We start from the raw sequence: 20236 nt of genomic DNA, 5'->3' as shown, positions 1-20236 counted from the left end.
TCGTCCTTTTTTCTCAACACTGGCTGGGAAATTTGGGGTTCTTTGTATTTCTACATATCTTTTAGAGAATTAAACTTTCAATTTCATTAAAAACTTTCTGGGATTGGGATTTACTTAAATCTATACATTCATAAGAAGAAGGGGAGGAGGAGAAGGGGAGAGGAGGAGAATTATCACTGAAGAACATCAAGTTTCTAACCCATGAATATTTTACATCCCCCTTTTTATTGAGGGCTTCTTTAATTTCTTTCAGTATATTTTGTAGTGTTTAGTCTAAATAACTTGTGTGTTTTCCATTAGATTTCTGATGTTTTTGGTGTCATTATCAATGATATCTTTAAAATTTCATTTTTATTTGATGGTTGCTAACAAATAGAAATACAATCAAACTCTTGTAAATTGGCTCTTATGTAGTACTTATCACTAAATTCAATTATAATTTTTAGTTGCTTTTTTGACTTCATACAAGCATACTCATGTTATCTGAGAATCACAGCTTTTCTCTAATTATGTTTTGCTATTGCTTTTTACATATATTGTAATGACATATAATATTCTCCTTTTTCATGTTAATCAATCATTAATTATAAAATTTGAAACAGATCTTATGTTTCTAAAATAAGTAAATCTTTGTTTCTTTCTTCCCTCCCTCCCTTCTTCCTTCCTTCCTTCCTTCCTTCCTTCCTTCCTTCCTTCCTTCCTTCCCTNCTTTCTTTCTTTCTTTCTTTCTTTCTTTCTTTCTTTCTTTCTTTCTTTCTTTCTTTCTTTCTTTCTTTCTTTCTTTCTTTCTTTCTTTCTTTCTTTCTTTCTTTCTTTCTTTCTTTCTTTCTTTCTTTCTTTCTTTCTTTCTTTCTTTCTTTCTTTCTTTCTTTCTTTCTTTCTTTCTTTCTTTCTTTCTTTCTTTCTTTCTTTCTTTCTTTCTTTCTTTCTTTCTTTCTTTCTTTCTTTCTTTCTTTCTTTCTTTCTTTCTTTCTTTCTTTCTTTCTTTCTTTCTTTCTTTCTTTCTTTCTTTCTTTCTTTCTTTCTTTCTTTCTTTCTTTCTTTCTTTCTTTCTTTCTTTCTTTCTTTCTTTCTTTCTTTCTTTCTTTCTTTCTTTCTTTCTTTCTTTCTTTCTTTCTTTCTTTCTTTCTTTCTTTCTTTCTTTCTTTCTTTCTTTCTTTCTTTCTTTCTTTCTTTCTTTCTTTCTTTCTTTCTTTCTTTCTTTCTTTCTTTCTTTCTTTCTTTCTTTCTTTCTTTCTTTCTTTCTTTCTTTCTTTCTTTCTTTCTTTCTTTCTTTCTTTCTTTCTTTCTTTCTTTCTTTCTTTCTTTCTTTCTTTCTTTCTTTCTTTCTTTCTTTCTTTCTTTCTTTCTTTCTTTCTTTCTTTCTTTCTTTCTTTCTTTCTTTCTTTCTTTCTTTCTTTCTTTCTTTCTTTCTTTCTTTCTTTCTTTCTTTCTTTCTTTCTTTCTTTCTTTCTTTCTTTCTTTCTTTCTTTCTTTCTTTCTTTCTTTCTTTCTTTCTTTCTTTCTTTCTTTCTTTCTTTCTTTCTTTCTTTCTTTCTTTCTTTCTTTCTTTCTTTCTTTCTTTCTTTCTTTCTTTCTTTCTTTCTTTCTTTCTTTCTTTCTTTCTTTCTTTCTTTCTTTCTTTCTTTCTTTCTTTCTTTCTTTCTTTCTTTCTTTCTTTCTTTCTTTCTTTCTTTCTTTCTTTCTTTCTTTCTTTCTTTCTTTCTTTCTTTCTTTCTTTCTTTCTTTCTTTCTTTCTTTCTTTCTTTCTTTCTTTCTTTCTTTCTTTCTTTCTTTCTTTCTTTCTTTCTTTCTTTCTTTCTTTCTTTCTTTCTTTCTTTCTTTCTTTCTTTCTTTCTTTCTTTCTTTCTTTCTTTCTTTCTTTCTTTCTTTCTTTCTTTCTTTCTTTCTTTCTTTCTTTCTTTCTTTCTTTCTTTCTTTCTTTCTTTCTTTCTTTCTTTCTTTCTTTCTTTCTTTCTTTCTTTCTTTCTTTCTTTCTTTCTTTCTTTCTTTCTTTCTTTCTTTCTTTCTTTCTTTCTTTCTTTCTTTCTTTCTTTCTTTCTTTCTTTCTTTCTTTCTTTCTTTCTTTCTTTCTTTCTTTCTTTCTTTCTTTCTTTCTTTCTTTCTTTCTTTCTTTCTTTCTTTCTTTCTTTCTTTCTTTCTTTCTTTCTTTCTTTCTTTCTTTCTTTCTTTCTTTCTTTCTTTCTTTCTTTCTTTCTTTCTTTCTTTCTTTCTTTCTTTCTTTCTTTCTTTCTTTCTTTCTTTCTTTCTTTCTTTCTTTCTTTCTTTCTTTCTTTCTTTCTTTCTTTCTTTCTTTCTTTCTTTCTTTCTTTCTTTCTTTCTTTCTTTCTTTCTTTCTTTCTTTCTTTCTTTCTTTCTTTCTTTCTTTCTTTCTTTCTTTCTTTCTTTCTTTCTTTCTTTCTTTCTTTCTTTCTTTCTTTCTTTCTTTCTTTCTTTCTTTCTTTCTTTCTTTCTTTCTTTCTTTCTTTCTTTCTTTCTTTCTTTCTTTCTTTCTTTCTTTCTTTCTTTCTTTCTTTCTTTCTTTCTTTCTTTCTTTCTTTCTTTCTTTCTTTCTTTCTTTCTTTCTTTCTTTCTTTCTTTCTTTCTTTCTTTCTTTCTTTCTTTCTTTCTTTCTTTCTTTCTTTCTTTCTTTCTTTCTTTCTTTCTTTCTTTCTTTCTTTCTTTCTTTCTTTCTTTCTTTCTTTCTTTCTTTCTTTCTTTCTTTCTTTCTTTCTTTCTTTCTTTCTTTCTTTCTTTCTTTCTTTCTTTCTTTCTTTCTTTCTTTCTTTCTTTCTTTCTTTCTTTCTTTCTTTCTTTCTTTCTTTCTTTCTTTCTTTCTTTCTTTCTTTCTTTCTTTCTTTCTTTCTTTCTTTCTTTCTTTCTTTCTTTCTTTCTTTCTTTCTTTCTTTCTTTCTTTCTTTCTTTCTTTCTTTCTTTCTTTCTTTCTTTCTTTCTTTCTTTCTTTCTTTCTTTCTTTCTTTCTTTCTTTCTTTCTTTCTTTCTTTCTTTCTTTCTTTCTTTCTTTCTTTCTTTCTTTCTTTCTTTCTTTCTTTCTTTCTTTCTTTCTTTCTTTCTTTCTTTCTTTCTTTCTTTCTTTCTTTCTTTCTTTCTTTCTTTCTTTCTTTCTTTCTTTCTTTCTTTCTTTCTTTCTTTCTTTCTTTCTTTCTTTCTTTCTTTCTTTCTTTCTTTCTTTCTTTCTTTCTTTCTTTCTTTCTTTCTTTCTTTCTTTCTTTCTTTCTTTCTTTCTTTCTTTCTTTCTTTCTTTCTTTCTTTCTTTCTTTCTTTCTTTCTTTCTTTCTTTCTTTCTTTCTTTCTTTCTTTCTTTCTTTCTTTCTTTCTTTCTTTCTTTCTTTCTTTCTTTCTTTCTTTCTTTCTTTCTTTCTTTCTTTCTTTCTTTCTTTCTTTCTTTCTTTCTTTCTTTCTTTCTTTCTTTCTTTCTTTCTTTCTTTCTTTCTTTCTTTCTTTCTTTCTTTCTTTCTTTCTTTCTTTCTTTCTTTCTTTCTTTCTTTCTTTCTTTCTTTCTTTCTTTCTTTCTTTCTTTCTTTCTTTCTTTCTTTCTTTCTTTCTTTCTTTCTTTCTTTCTTTCTTTCTTTCTTTCCTGAGGAAAGAACCCAGAGCCTTGGATATGCTAGGCAAACCTCTGCCACTGGGTCACATCCCCGGTCCTGAGATGAGTCCAGCTGGATGGCCACACACACACACACACACACACACACACACACACACACACAGAATCGGCATTGGTGCTGGTACTGTGGAACCCTGTCTGATACAGGTTTTGATAGTGAGGGTGCGGTGTATAGAAACAGAACCTTAGTGGCGAATTTTCTGAATTAATTCTAAGTTTCTGCAACTGGTTCTCTAACCTGATTAGATTTTTAGTTTTTGTCAGTGCATTATAGTTATATATAATATTGGGTTTCATTTTGACAAGCACAGAATACAGTTTGCTCAAACTCAATCTCTAGTGCTTTCCTTTTTCTTCCCCTCCTCCCTCTCCCTCTTCCCTTTCCTCTACTCAAAGGGTCTCTCCTACTTATTTATAGTTTTTTTTAAAATTAGTGCATTATAGATATACATAAAGATGATAGTCTGGTCAGTTTCATTCCACTGCACCTATCTATACCCACTCTCCTCCCTCCCTGTCAATCCCATTCCTCTATTCCACTGATCTCCCTCCTATTTTCCTAGGAAGCCCCTCTTCTCATCCCTTTTCACCCCCTTAGTTGGGTCTAGATGCACATAGGAGAGGAACATTCAACCCTTGACTTTCTGGGTCTTAACCTGGTTAGATTTAAAGGCACTGATGACTGTGTCTGGTGGGACAGAGGGCATTGGGGGTCCCTGGCGCCATGTGGCACCAGAGAGATGCCAGAAATGATCACTGGAAACCTTTCTTGGGAAAACTTGAAGATTGGTATTATTTCTTCCTTAACAATTGGAAGAATTCACCAATACCAAGTGGAACTTCTGGGCCTGGTGTTTTCTTTGCGTGAAAAATCTTAAAAAAAAACATTTGGCTTATTTTAATAATATACGCCTATTCAGAGTTTACTTTTCTTTTTGTGTCTGTTTTGGTGTATTTTTTTTAAACCACTTCATCTGAATTTTCTATTTTATTGGTATAGCGTTGTTCACAGTAATGTGTAATTTGTACCAATTTCCTCTCTTTTATTCCTGATATTGGCAAATTTGCATTTTCCCTTTATTTCCTTGATCAATTTTGTTAACTTTTAACTTTGTCAATTTTAATCCATTTTACAAAATTTTCAAATGATTAAATTTTGACTTTTATTGATTTTTGCTATTGTGTATCTGCATTTCATTGATTTCCTCTCCTTATTATGTATTTCTTTGTTCATTTTTTGAGCTTAACTTGCATTTATTTCTCTAATTCCTTAAGGCTGAAACAGATCTGTCCAAATGTCTCCTTTGCTAATATATACATCAAAGCTACAAAATTTCCTCCAAGATTTGCCTTAACTCCAACAAACATTTTGACCCATAATATTTTCATTATGAATCAGCCTCAAATATTTTCTGCTTTTCTATGTGATTTCTTCTTTGACTGGTGGGTCATTTAGATATGTGTTGCTTAATTTTCAAACATTCAGAGATTTTCTAGTTGATTCCTGGTATAATTCCACAGTGCTCAGAGAACATTCGATTTTATATCTCTGAAAAAAAAAAGTTTTTTGGTACTGAGTCATATTCCTAGCCCTTTTTATTTATTTTTATTTTGAGACAGGGTTTTGCTGATTGCTTAGGGCCTTGCTAAGTTGCTGTGGATGGCTTTGAACTCATGATCCTCTTGCCTCAGCCTCCAGAGCAGCTGGGATTATAGGTGTGCGCCACTGTGCCCAGCTCAGAGCTCTGAAATTTTTAAGACTTTGTTTATGTCCTGAGAGAAACTATTGTGGTCAGTTCCACTGTACATTTGGAATGAACGTGTACCCTGCTAGTTGATGAATGTTCTGGCTGTGTCCATCAGGTCAGGTTGGTTCATCCTCCACATCCGCACTGCTTGTTCTTGGTTACTGAGAAAGATGCACTACTGTCTTCATCACGGTCATGGGGTCTCTATCCCTCTTTGTTCTTGAATGCTCTTCATTTTCACATGTTATATTTTCTGCCATTGTTTTACTTTTAACCATTCTATGTCCTTATATATGATAGGACATCTCTGGTAAACTTCATGGAATTGATTTAAAAAAATCTGTCTTTTAGTTAGAGTATTTATACTGTTCACATTAAAAATAATTACTGCTATCGTTAGATTGAAGTTTACCATTTGTCTTTATATCCATCTCATTTTTTCCTCTTTATCACATTCTTTTGAATTCATTTTTCAGTGATTCCATCTCTCCTCAGCATATTTTCCTTTCATTATTATTTTAATGGTTACCCTAGACATTAAAATATTGTTCAATTAATTTTTACAGCTCTCTTTAGTTTTTTTTACTACTTCCTAAACAATGCAAGAAATTTAACTGCCTCTTCCTTTTTCTTTTATTAAAAGTAACTCAAGATTTTTCACGTTGCCGAAGATTGAACCCAGGCTGTGCACCTGCTAGGGAAGTGCTCTACCTCTGAGCCACACCGAGCCCCCTAACAGGGGTCTTACAGTAGATTTCAGGGTACCATGCTCTGGCTTTCTCCTCTGGAGCCCAGCCTACTTGTTGGACCTGAAACCTGATCTCCGTCTCCTCTGCTTAGTTTCCTTCTGGAAGAAAGCCCCATAGAACGTGGGGATTACCCTGTGTGCTTCTTTTCTGCCGCAGTCTGGCTGGGCACAATCAGGAGCCACTTGTCAAAAGAAACTAACTTTATTTTTAGAACCACACACGCCAAACAAAACAGCCTCTCAGGAAAAACCCTCAGAGCCTCAACTGCCACCACCGGCTTTCCACAAGCCTCTCTCTCCCACACAAGCTTCTCTCCACCTCCCACAATCCTCCTGCTCTTGAGGCCGATTGGCTGGGTCACGTGGGCGGAGCCAAAAAAGTCCCCCAATGAGCAGCTCCGTGGTCTGAAAGGGCAGGGAAACAGTCCAATGAGCATCACCGCAGAGGAGCCAATCAGCTAGATGTTGCTGGGGCCGAGGAGCCAATCAGCTAGATGTTGCTGGGGCCGCTGTGAGCCAATCATCAGCCGGCAGCTGGAAGTTTGCTGGCAGCTGGAAGTTTGCTGGGGCCCCTTCGGCTGTGGCTCTCAACATCTCCCCCTCTCTGTTTAAACAACAAGCATGTGGCTTAGGGACCGTGCCTGCCTTAGGTTGTCCAATAGTACATATGGTCCTTAGGTTGGTACCATTGCAATTGGATCTTACCCGTCACTGACTACCGGTCCAGTATACAGCCACACCTGTGGAGAGGTCTTTGTACCAGCGGGGGGGTGAGGTTCTTTGCCTCACCTCTGTTGGCCCCCAAATTTTAGCTGGACGATCATGACAAGCAGAAGGGAGGAAGATACACCAAGCCAATTGACGGCTCCTTTTGGAAAAATTGTACCACCGATGACATCATCAGCAAAAATACCCCAACACTACCACAAGTCGCTGCACCAACAGATAGTTCACAATGCATACAGGTGAGCTCACAATGTGTCCAGGCAAGTTCTGCAAGCAGTTCAGTGATGGCTATTGTAGAAGCTGTAGATTGGTTTTATCTTTGACTTCACCAGCACTGGGATGAAGATAGGAATTCTGGCAATAATGGCTAAAGAAAAAATTATGTAACATTACAGAAGGCACTAAAAGAAAACAATTTTCTTAACAATTTACATTATCTTTAAGAGAATTATTAAATATAATGAAAAGGAAAGGTGAAAGTAAACAAACAGATCTGTTAACCTTCTTTTGTGTTCACATATTAAAACAATCTTTAACAGCTGTTTACCCAATTAAATTAAACCATTTAAATCACGTGAATTAAAAAAAAATATTTGGATCCATTTTATCATGAGCGCTCATCATATATGATATATGGACATACATACATTCAAACATATAACACAAAACACAAGTGTGCACACATAATATAATACATACAACACATAACATTATAGTAAAGGCCTTATAACTTTTTACAGGTGAAATCTCCATTGCAATGTTTAAAAACTCTATAGTCAAAAAATAGAACTGATCAGCAAAACATTAACCTAGGTCTGTATGAGCTCAAAAAACAAAATAGAACTTCATGATATGGCAAAGGGCAATAATAAAATAGATATTGAAAAAAGCATCCTGGTTCTGTTGCAGATGTAAGAATAGCCAAACTGGAGTTTTGGATATCAGTTGTTATGGATTTGAGCCAAATCATCTTCTTTTTGGTCTGTAGAAATCGCTTTAGTTAATCTTTCTGGAATCCAAATCGGCTGCTGTTCTCCCTGTGGAAACACATAAACAGACCCCCGACTCCAGACAATCACTGGGTCAGGACCTTGGTTAATCTCTCTGGAATCCAAATCGGCTGCTGTTCTCCCTGTGGAAACACACAAACAGACCCCCGACTCCAGACAATTACTGGGTCAGGACCTTTCCATTGTCCTGTTAGAATATCCTTCCAAAGTACCTTGGGCTTATGTACATTTTTTGGACACATATGCCTTTCCGCAGCACTAAGTCCTGATGAATCCAAATTTAAAAAGTTTAGAGTAAAAAGGGTTATTTTAAGTTTATCTTTGGGGAATATATACCCCTTCCCAATTCCTTCTTTTTGCTTTAATAAGTACATTTTAATAGTTTGATGAGCTCTTTCAACTATGCCTTGTCCCTGTGGATTGTATGGGATTCCTGTTATATGAGTAATGCCAAATGTTGAGCAAAATTGTTTAAAAGAGGTAGAAGTATAACCAGGGGCATTATCTGTTTTTAACTGTTTTGGAACACCCACAGTGGCAAAATTTTGTAAGCAATGAGCTATAACATCTTTAGTTTTTTCTCCGGCATGAAGGGAGCCCATCAAAAATCCAGAAGAAGTATCAACTGTAACATGCAAATATTTTAATTTTCCAAATTCTGGCAAGTGTGTGACGTCCATCTGCCAAATATGGTTAGGTATCAATCCTCTAGGATTGACTCCAAGATTAACTTGTGGTAAAAAGGTCACACAATTTTGACATTGTTTTATTATTTGTCTAGCTTGTTCCTTAGTTATTTTAAAACGCTTTTGTAAAGTATTAGCATTGACATGGAACTTTTTATGAAAATTTATAGCTTCTTCTAGTGTAGAGAAAATATGTATGTCATGTGTAGTTTTATCTGCTAAATCATTGCCCAAACTAAGGGCTCCAGGCAATCCTGTATGTGCCCTGATATGTCCTATAAAGAATGGATCTTTTCTGTCCCAGATTAGACTTTGTATAGTGGAAAGCAAAGAGAAAACAGTAGAAGAAGGGGAAATCCTACCAGCATCTTCAAGAGATACTATAGCATTAACTACATACTGACTATCAGAAAATAAATTAAATACAGAATCTTTAAACATCACAAAAGCTTGTAAAACTGCATTAAGCTCTACCTTTTGAGCTGATTGTTTGGGTACTAAAAATGTAAAAGTTTGATCAGGGGTAACTACTGCTGCTGTACCATTATTTGACCCATCAGTGAATATATTTGGAGCATTCATGATAGGTGTTTTTCTTGTCATTTTTGGAAAAATTACAGGATGCAATGACCAAAAAGACAATAAAGGATTAGATGGTAAGTGGTTATCAAATGAAACATTAGATTTGCACATGATTATTGCCCAAGTATTTAACTCATTAGCTAACTCATCAATTTGATTCATAGTATATGGAGTAATAATTTTATTGGGAGAAATTCCAAACACTCCCTTTGCTGCTTTTATTCCTTTGAGTATTAATTGTCCTACAGCCTCAGGATACCTAGTAAGAATAGTGTTAGGAGAATAAGATAAATGTATCCATAATAATGGACCTTCTTGCCAAAATACTCCTGTAGGAATATTTTTTGTTGGTAGTACAATAAATAATAAAGGCAAACTTATATCAATTCTATCCAAATGCATATTTTCCATATATGTTTCAATGATTTTTAATGCCTTTCTTGCTTCAGGCGTTAACATTCGGGGTGAATTTGGATCTGATGGACCTTTTAGGATATCAAATAAAGGTCCCAACTCTCCTGTTGGTATACCTAAATAAGGCCTTATCCAATTTATGTCTCCTAATAACTTTTGAAAGTCATTAAGTGATTTGAGTTGATCTACTCGTATTTGAATTTTTGGTGGACGGACCATGGTTGAGGATAATAGAACTCCTAAATAATTAATTGGAAAATTTAATTGTACTTTATCTATTGCTATCTCTAGATTATAATTTTTTAATAAGTTTGTAAGTGTGGCATAACATTCTAGCAATGTGTTTTTATCTTTGTGTGCTAATAATACATCATCCATATAGTGAAATATTTGTAGTTCAGGATTTTGATTTCTAAGTGGCTGGATTACTTTGTTAACATAAATTTGACACATAGTTGGGCTGTTAGCCATCCCTTGAGGGAGTACTTTCCATTCATATCTCTGATCAGGACCTTCATGATTCAGTGCAGGGATAGTAAATGCAAAACGTGGACTATCCTCAGGATGAATTGGAATTGAAAAAAAACAATCTTTAATATCTATAACTAAAACATACCAGGTTTTTGGCAAAGCAGACAATTGAGGAATCCCTGATTGAGCAGGTCCCATAATAACCATCTCATTATTAATGGCTCTTAAATCTTGCAATAATCTCCATTTACCAGATTTCTTTTTGATGACAAAAATGGGAGTATTATGGGGAGATACAGAAGGTTGTATATGTCCTTCTGCTAATTGTTGTTTGACCAGGTCATGGGCTGCTTGTATCTTTTCTTTAGTCAGGGGCCACTGAGGAACCCATACTGGTCTTTCTGATTTCCAAGTAATTTTTATTGTCTCAGTGGCCCTTTCTGAAAATCCAACCCATGTCTGTCTGTTCCTTGATCTATTTGTATTGGTGCTGCTATACCTTGTTCTTGTTTTTCTAATCTTTTTCCTTTCCTAAAACCTTGTCTAGTCATAATAGTGGGTGCATTTTGGTTGATGTTATTTGTTAATGTCAAACCTAATTGATCTAGGACATCTCGTCCCCATAAATTTACGGGAAGATGATCCAATACATATGGCTGTATAGTTCCTTCACATCCTTCAGGATCCTTCCAATCTAATACCATTGCACTTCTATGGGGATTAGTCGCCACTCCTAGGCCTCGAAGCGTTTGAGTGGCTTGTTGTAATGGCCAATGTTTTGGCCATTCTTGACGAGAGATGATGCTAAGGTCTGCACCTGTATCCAGTAGCCCATTAAATTCATGTCCTTGAATATTTAGTTTTAGCATGGGGCGAGAATCTAAATTTAAAGAAAGCATAGCCCAATCTACACCTGTGGAGCCTAATCCCTTGGAACCTCTTTCTACAGTACGACTGGAAAATTTATCATGTAGGCTGGGTATTATTAGTAACTGTGCTATTCTATCTCCTGGTGAAATTACTGATATACCCTTTGGAGAACTGGCTATAATTTTTATTTCACCTTCATAATCGGGATCAATTACCCCAGGACTTATCATAAGTCCTTTTAGAGTAGAAGAGCTGCGTCCCAATAATAAGCCTACTGTTCCTTTGGGAAGAGGTCCTTTCACCCCTGTGGGAATGATTTGAACTCCCATCTCTGGAGTTAGTACTGCTCTGGCGGAGGCGCAGATGTCCAACCCTGCGCTCCCTCTGGTTTGTCTGATGAGGGATCTGATGGACAATGTGTCCTGGGCACTACCCTGATGGGGTTGCTGGGTTCCTCCAGTGCTCCGTATATTTGTGGTTTTGGGCCCCGGAGCATTGGGCCCCCCTGTCCATTTTTTGGCAATGGAGCCCGATGCCTTTCTCCACGATATCGTGGATAAACACCTGGTCCTTGTTCGTTTTTTGATAATGGAGTACCCTCTATGGTGGTTTGAGAACGGCATTCATTAGCCCAATGTCTCCCTCTACGGCATCGTGGGCAAATACCTGGTATTCTACTCCTTTGATACCTAGTTTTGTTAAACCCTCCTCCAATGGGGCAATTCCTTTTAAAATGTCCTGTTTGTTCACAATTGTAGCATGTTCTTGGCCTGGCATCTAAAGCCTGTTTTACTGCAGCTGCCACAATTTGCCCTTGTTCATTAATGTCTCTGGCATCTAAAGCCTGTTTTACTGCAGCTGCCACGACTTGCTCTTGTTCATTAATGTCTCTACATAATTTAATATATGTGTTTAAATCTTCATGTTTCCATGGTCTAATGATATCTCTGCACCAACGATTCGCTTGCTCATAAGCCAGGTGTTTTAGTAATGGCATTGCTTGTTCTGTATTCCCAAAAACTCTGGTAGCTGTTTGAATAAGCCTATCTACAAATTCAGCATAAGGTTCATTAGCTCCTTGTATTACCTTAGATAATTGACCTTGTAAACCTCCATGTCCTTGTAAAGTCTTCCATGCCTTAATTGCATCTGCAGCAATTTGTGCGTATACACCAGGATCATATGCAATTTGTTGCTGCTGATCCTCATAAGGTCCCTTTCCTAACAACATATCTAGATTTCTCTGAGGATAACCAGCTGCTGCATTTCGCCTAGCCGTCTCCTTGCAAAATTCCTCATTGGCAACCTTCCATAACAGGTATTGTCCTCCATTTAGCACAGCTTTACACATATTAGCCCAATCTGCTGGCGTCATGTTCAAGTTGTTAATGGATTCGACCATGCTTACAGTGAAGGGTGCTTGAGGACCATAGGTTGTTACAGCCTCTTTTAGCTGCTTCACTGTTTTGAAATTTAAAACTTGGTAAAATCGCTGCCCTCCTGCCTCAAATACAGGGCATGTTAATATTTGAGATCTTGTCTCAGGATCCCAACTATCAACTGCGGGGGTTGGGGACCTCCCAGCATATGGAGGTGGCCTTGTTAGTTGGACACTTACGTCCTCTGGTGATAGAAAGGTGTTAGTAGCAGTCTCCTGTTGTAACTTTCCCCCTGATGGCTTTTTCTGTTTTACACTTTCTTTCTCTGTCTGACTAGCTTGAGAGGCCTTCTCTTTTACTTGAATCTTTTCCTCTGTCTGACTAACTTGAGAGACCTTCTCTTTTACTTGAATCATTATGTCTTCTTCTTCCTCTACCATTGTCTGAACTGAAGGCTTTGGACTAAGCAAACAAGATATGAACGTCCACAATGGCAATGTGCCAACTGGCAGAGTCCCTGGGCTTTTCTTTTCTATTCTTTTTAAATCTTCACCATGATGGTTCCATTGTGATATATTTAACAACTCCTCCTTAAAAAGCCATGGGCTACATTTTTGTATTGTATCAACGTATGCCCTGATTGTTCTTGATTTTACTGAGATGCCTCCTTCCTCTAACAATTTACTTAACACTCTTTCAGTTTGTTTTTTACTAATTTCTGATCCCGTATTTCTACTATAATACAACTCAACAAGATAACGCCTAACAAAACTGAAACTGAGTGAAACAAAATTGGAACAACACAAAATCATTATAATAGCCTCCTGAAATGTCCATCCGTCCTTTCTCCCTATCTGTTCCTCAGATGTGAGCGGTTTTTCTTCCATCTTACACATCTCCAGGGACAGGCAACTTAAAACAAAAGTGAAACAAAATAACAAAAGAAGAATCTTAAAATGGCTACCCATCCTCTTGCCCTGCCCTCAGGGGCGAGCAGTTCACTTACCCTCAGTCGCTCCCCGTGCGAGCCACCAAATGCCGCAGTCTGGCTGGGCACAATCAGGAGCCACTTGTCAAAAGAAACTAACTTTATTTTTAGAACCACACACGCCAAACAAAACAGCCTCTCAGGAAAAATCCTCAGAACCTCAACTGCCACCACCGGCTTTTCACAAGCCTCTCTCTCCCACACAAGCCTCTTTCCACCTCCCACAATCCTCCTGCTCTTGAGGCCGATTGGCTGGGTCACGTGGGCGGAGCCAAAAAAGTCCCCCAATGAGCAGCTCCGTGGTCTGAAAGGGCAGGGAAACAGTCCAATGAGCATCACCGCAGAGGAGCCAATCAGCTAGATGTTGCTGGGGCCGAGGAGCCAATCAGCTAGATGTTGCTGGGGCCGCTGTGAGCCAATCATCAGCCGGCAGCTGGAAGTTTGCTGGCAGCTGGAAGTTTGCTGGGGCCCCTTTGGCTGTGGCTCTCAACACTTTTCCCCCGAGGATTTATAATCCTCTGTTGATTTCTGCTCAATGCTGAGAAATGTGTTTTGTATTTTTTATTCAGCTTTTTATTTGTTTATGGGAAAATGTTACACATCACTACTCCATTATGACTCCATTAGGAAATCACCCCCTTATCTGTGACATTCCATACAGAGGTCCTTTCAGGGTTTTATATTGATTTCACTGATTTATTTGTCTTCCTCTGGGCCAATACTACACTATCCTAATTTTAATCCCTTTATAATAAGTCTTGATATTGAGGTGGCACCCCCTTTCCTCCACTGAAAAGTCTTAACTGGGCTTCACCAGAAATCTTTACCATGAATGATTTTGAGACTTTCAGCAAAAGAGTCTCTGCAAAAGAGTTCAACGTAGATAAACTTCCTATTTTCCTGTAGCCCTGTTTCACTTGGCCACTGGCCAGGAAGATACCAGCACTCCTGGTGCTGGACACCCCTTACTAGTTTTCAACAAACGTATCCAGTATAGTACTTCGAAGTAATGTGCACACAAGGCCTCTGTCCTTGAGCTGGGCTTCACAGAGATGTCTGCATTTTTAAGATAAGTTACAACTGGGCTCCATGGTAACAGCTGGCAGGGGAGGAAAGAAAGGGGAGAAGAGGCTCTCCCCTTCTCAGGTGCTGTCCTTGAAGGGTTAACTTGCCCAGAACAGTGAAAGAAAAAGCTGCTTTTATGTGAACTTCTGCAGACTGTTGCTAAGAGCCATTGCCAAGTAGGAATGACGCATGGCAATTTCTTGTCAGCCTACCCCATGTTGCTTAGAGGAAGGACTCTCCATTGTGGACCCAGGTCATTTGCAGTGACTTTGCATGAAAGGTGACCTTGCTCAAGGACCAGGGTGGATCTGGGTTTAGGGTGGATCAGGGTTTAGGGCAGTTCCAGGTTTAAGGTGATTCCTGCTGGGAATAGGGCGTATCCTGCTGCCTCAGGCGCCTTGAGTTCCTGTTGAGTTCTTGCGGGATTCAGAGAGTATTTGGGATTCAGAGCCTGGTGGAGAGTGTGGATTTTCCCCAGAACGTGCTTGTAGAGTGCCGGTGACAGTTCGGGAATAAAGAATTGCTGTTTGAATCTACAAGGCTGTGAGTGGCTCGTGATTTTGTGCCCAGCCAGAATGCGGCATTTGGTGGCCCATACGGGGAACGAACCCGCGACCTTGGCGTTACCAGCACCATGCTGACTGTGAACTTCTGAGCCCCTCCCCTTACATGCTGGGTATAAAACTCTGAAACTCCCTGAACTTGGGGTTCAGGGATTGATTGATTACAGCAAAAGCTGTGCCCTCTGAACCTGGCTGTAGCCAAATAAAACTATTTCCTGCTATCTTTGGTGCCTTGCCTCATCTGTCTGTCCCTACAACAATATCTGGGAGGTCACATCTTCCGCTTTTATTTTTCTTGAGAGTGTATCATGGGGAGTCGCTCCAGAAAGCACTCTAAGTCTGAATCTCAAATCAGCAGAGGGCTTCATTTACCTGGCCAGGGCCTGTCCCCCACGCAGAGACTCAAGCTCTGTGGGAGGACTACAGCTTCCTGGTCCACCCAAGGAGAATATAAGCACAAAACCCCCAACTCAGTGACTTGTTATCATCACGTAAGCTTGCCAGTCACAGAAATTAAAACATTGATAAGTGGAACCTGTGGGCTCTAGACAGGACTGGAATTTTCCAGTCAACAAGCAAGCAACAAACAGAAGCTAAATAGCATTAGCTTTGCAGATCAGCTGACCACAGTCCCGGGTTCAAGCAGGTGCTATACAGTTAGTTGCATCCTGAATTGAGGCAGAGTCTGCGGGGTGAGAATCTACTTCAAAGTCATGTAGACCCACAAGGGCATTCATACCAGGATTAGCTCACCACAACCACCATTGCATCCTAAGGAGAGTACAGTTTGTGGGGTACAAAGAACAGAAAGACATTTTTTAAAAATAAGAAAACAGCTTTCATTTCAGTTTCTCAGAAACAGCTCTTGTAACAAGCATTTTATAGAAGGCAGAAAAGTGGAGTCTTATTTCTGGGTATGACAGTTCTTGCTTTATAGTTGTCTTATCTCACTTATCAAAATCTTACATCTATAATCTATACTTTTTACTAACCTATAACCTATAACTTACACTCTCATTGATTGTATTTATCAGTTCACACCAGAACATCTGGTATATGCTTGTACTTTTGTACTTCTATATCAGTATTAGAAATGGCTTGCTGAGTTCCACAAAAATCCTGTTAGTATATTAACTGGAATTGTATTAAGTCCATAGATTAATTTTGGAAAGACTGAGATCTTTAAGATACTGAATAGTATACTGAATAGTATAATATGTATGTATATATGTGATTTTTTTTAAAGAGAGAGAGAGAGAATTTTTTAATATTTATTTTTCAGTTTTTGGTGGACACAACATCTTTATTTTATTTTTATGTGGTGCTGAGGATTGAACCCAGCGTCATGTGCATACCAGGCGAGCGCGTTACCGCTTGAGCCACATCCCCAGCCCCTACATATGCGATCTTAACATATATCTTTTTTCTCTCTTACTGTGCTGGATATGGTGATGGCAGGATATTTGCCTTGTTGATTTTAAAGACAAGGAAATTTAACATTCTAGCAAAGATTTCTAAACTGATTGCTCATGGGGAGCTCAGGGACAGTCCTTACCCTATTAAGTGGGACACAGCTTTGTCTTGTTCCTTCTCTGGATGTGTGTGTGTGTGTGTGTGTGTGTGTGTGTGTGTGTATTTGTTTGTAAAATACAAGATTTGATTTGTAATAGTGGTTTTCAAACTTGTATAGGGTTCCTTCAAGTCCTAGGTTCCTATAAAGATACCTATAGAGTACAGTAAGGGACTGAAATATAGTGTATCTATGTACCTATTTATCTATCTAGATGTATTCTCCCCTTAAAGTCCATTTTATGTTCTTTTAGGTTAAAGTGTTAGAAAAGGAGTAGCAAGAACCCAATGTTTAAGAGACACTTCTAGGAGAACTTAAAGCTGGAAAAAAAAAGGACATATGTTAAATATTTTCCCCTAGTGACGTAGGAGGGGTGAGGCTGGACACCCGAGGAATTTTCAGGAAGCAGTTTTATTGAAGCAGAAGTGGTCCAGAGGGACTAATGCATAAAAATCTCTGGACCCTGGGTCTGGAAATTCTCTTAGATCCACACTCAGTGGGGTGATTACATGACAGAGGGCAGGTATATAACAATTACTCTTTGTCTCATGTTCTTAGGCTAGATGGAGGTTTCACAATTTCTTATCAGAAAAACAGAGATAGTATCTTTTGTATAGCAACAAGCTTGATTGCAGACCTAGCTTTTACAAGAAAGAGAAACCTGGGGGCTGGGGCTGGGGCTCAGGTAGAGCACTTGCCTGGCATGTGTGAGGCACTGGGTTGTATCCTCAGCACCATGTATAAATAAATAAAATAAAGGTCCAGTAACAACTTAAAAAAATTAAAGAAGAGAGAGAGAGAGAGAGAGAGAGAGAGAGAGAGAGAGAGAGAGACCTGGTTTTTCAACAAAGAGGGAGCCGCAAACCACATTGAGCTTTCTGCAGAACTCCTGTGAAATCCTGTGGACACTCTTGGTAAAGATCCTGTTGACCAGGAGAGAGGCTTATATGTTATAAATATGGTGGGGATTTCTGGAGAAGTTTAATTATGCTAAGGGTCAAGAGTTGGGAAAAAAACACTTTTAATCATTCTAAGTTGGGAAGCCTTGACCCAGGGTTCCTAAAGGCACAGGAGAGCATTGCCTAGGACCATCTGGGCTTCTGAGCTCAATCTCTTTCAGCCTCTCCGCCTCTTGGATTTTCCTTCTTCCTTGATGTCACAATTGGAGCAGCTCAGGAAATGGAATGTAAGAAAGTTTCTCTGCATTGCACTTTCAAATTGTGTTCTTTGAAATCATTTCATTCAAAACCTTTTTAAGATCTGTTTCTCATGTACCTACTGTGTGCGAGGCTATGTGCTGGCTACTGGGACCCTGTCTGCCTCAGAGGCTGGTGGGGAAGGCAGGACGGTAAATAGACAATAAAGCTTGATAGGCCTGGGGTGCTCGGAGAACATCCCCTCTCAAGGGATTCAGGGACACAGGGCAATGGAAACTGGACTCATACATAAATAAATATTTAATGTTTGCAAACTCCACCCAGAATGTAATTCAGATACAATTTTTAATGTCATTTTAATCTGTTATCTTGTTTTCTCTTCACAAAAGAATCTCCTTAGGAAGATGTCAACATTTGGTTTTTACAGATGAAATAAATGAAAGCACAAAGTATTTTTAATACCTTGCTAAAATCATAAAAATTGTGGGTGGCCAGGAAGGATTTAAAATACAAATAAAATTCTTATTCATATGTTTTGATTGATGTATCATATCTGACTCATTACATATAAAAAATACAAAAGAATCTCAAAATTGTATAAAGTTCAATTAAATACCAAGTAGCTGGGTGTCTGGAGGGAAATGCTTCAAGATTGTTCTTTGGTTGGAAAGAGGCCCCCCGGATGTCTGGAGGACAGTTGTGGAGCTGCAAATACCCAGGCATGAAATTAAGTAAACATTTCCCCTCCACTGGCTTTGCAGGAGGTTTGAAAACACATAAGAACACCAGTACCTCTGGCTGATGCTTTTGGATGAGTTAACACCTGTTTTGTCCAGTCCAGAACCTCTAACATGTCAGGCCCCCCTGCTCTCTCATTACCCAGGCAGCAGGGACATGAACCGGGCTTGGACCGTTAGTCCCCAACCACCCAACCACTCGCAGGGCCTTCTCCAGAAGGAGCTGCCATGGGAAGAGAGGAGCTGTGAGCCCGGCAGCAAGGTGGAAGGAGAGGAAGGGGCACTTCTGAGGCCAGTGCCTTGTGGCCACCTCGCCCGTCCTGCACGTGCCCTTCCCTAGTTACAGCAAACACCTGTGGGACTCTCCCTGCATTCAAGACCCTCTCAGTGTTTGCATTGTCTTATCCAACCCTCAAAGCACATCTGTAGGTGGGTATGTGATTATGCTCATCTCAAGTTGAGGACATTGAAGTCCTAGAGCAGGGTGGGCCCACTCCAACCTGTGAACCACGTCCGGTCCACCACCTGGATCTGTAAATAAAGTTTTATGGGAACATAGCCATATCATTTGCATTATCTATGTCTGCATTTGTTCTATAATGACCCGGTCAAGTGTTCACCACAGAGATCGTCAGTACAGCTTGCCAAGCCTAAAATATTTACCAACTGATCCTTTGCAGAGAGGATTTTCCAGCCCCTAACTTTTTTTAGTGGCACTTGTTTGGAAAGAGGCTGGGCTGGGATATGACCCTGGGCCCTTGGATAGCAGAGCTTGTGCTTCTAATCACATGTGCAGTGGCCTCAGTGTCAGGACCGACGTCACAGGTGTCCACCCTGCAGTCCCAGGGAGCCTGCACTGAGAAGGACCTCACATTTGGGTTAGAGCTCGGCTTTCATTGTTGTGAAATTCCTAAGGGTGCTGCGTTTTCACTTTGCTGTGGGCCCTGGATGTCACACAGCTGGTCCTGCTTATTATAACCACTGCTCTTGTTGAGGAACAGATCAGAAGACTGGCCCCTCAACTTCCATTCTCCTTTCCTGTATTCAGGAGCCTGGATCCAGCCAGGGGCCAGAAGGATCACTAGCTGCCCCAGCCCTTTCGTACTGAGCCCATGCTAGAGATGAGCCTCAGGTCTTAGCCTCACACTGTGATGCTACCAAGGATTCACATGCAGTCGTTATGTGAAAGACTAGAAGAATGGATCTGGTTCTGATGAAGAGGGAGCCCCCTCCCACATAACTCTGGATAGACCTATTTCTTCTTTCTTTACCCAGTTAAAAAATTAGAGAGATCCCAGGAGATCTAGTTCCTTAAGATACCACAAAGCTTTACTTCTGAGCCAGTTTCTAATTTTCTGACTTTCTGACCTCATGATCTGCTTTCCCCCTTACGTCCTAGCCTCACTCCTCAGACCTGTGGTCACCATTTTTCTCTGGTCTTGACCTGCTCCTCTCCCTAACTGCCATTCTTTCTGGTTATATTGCCACAACTTCCCTGAATAATAAGCCCATCCCTGGGAACTTCTAGACTGGTATAGGCCCCAAAGACAGTCAAGCTACAACTTGTGGGGGGGGCTGCTCTGAATGACCACACCTTCCAGTCCTGATGCACGAGGCTCTGACCAACCACTACATTCATGGTGGCTTGGGTGTTGACCCAGCTCAGTAGCAAGGTCCGTCTTCTGAGTAGGAATACCCCTGGGGTTCAGTTACACTCACCTGCTCCCTGGTAATCCTACCCCTTCTGCCCTTTTATGTATAGAATTTTCTAAGAACAGTGTCCCGTCAAATAAAAGCTGATTTCTGAACATTCTCTCTCTCTCTTTAGCCACTTGTGACCTTCTCTTGCTCTCCCTTTTGGGGAGCCTGAGGCCAACAGCCGGGGGAACTGTCCTGAAGCTTGTGTGTAAAGGTA

Source organism: Marmota marmota, unplaced genomic scaffold (assembly GCF_001458135.2).
Source record: "Marmota marmota marmota unplaced genomic scaffold, marMar, whole genome shotgun sequence".
Taxonomy (NCBI): Eukaryota; Metazoa; Chordata; class Mammalia; order Rodentia; family Sciuridae; genus Marmota; species Marmota marmota.
Note: the sequence above shows the minus strand (reverse complement) of the source record.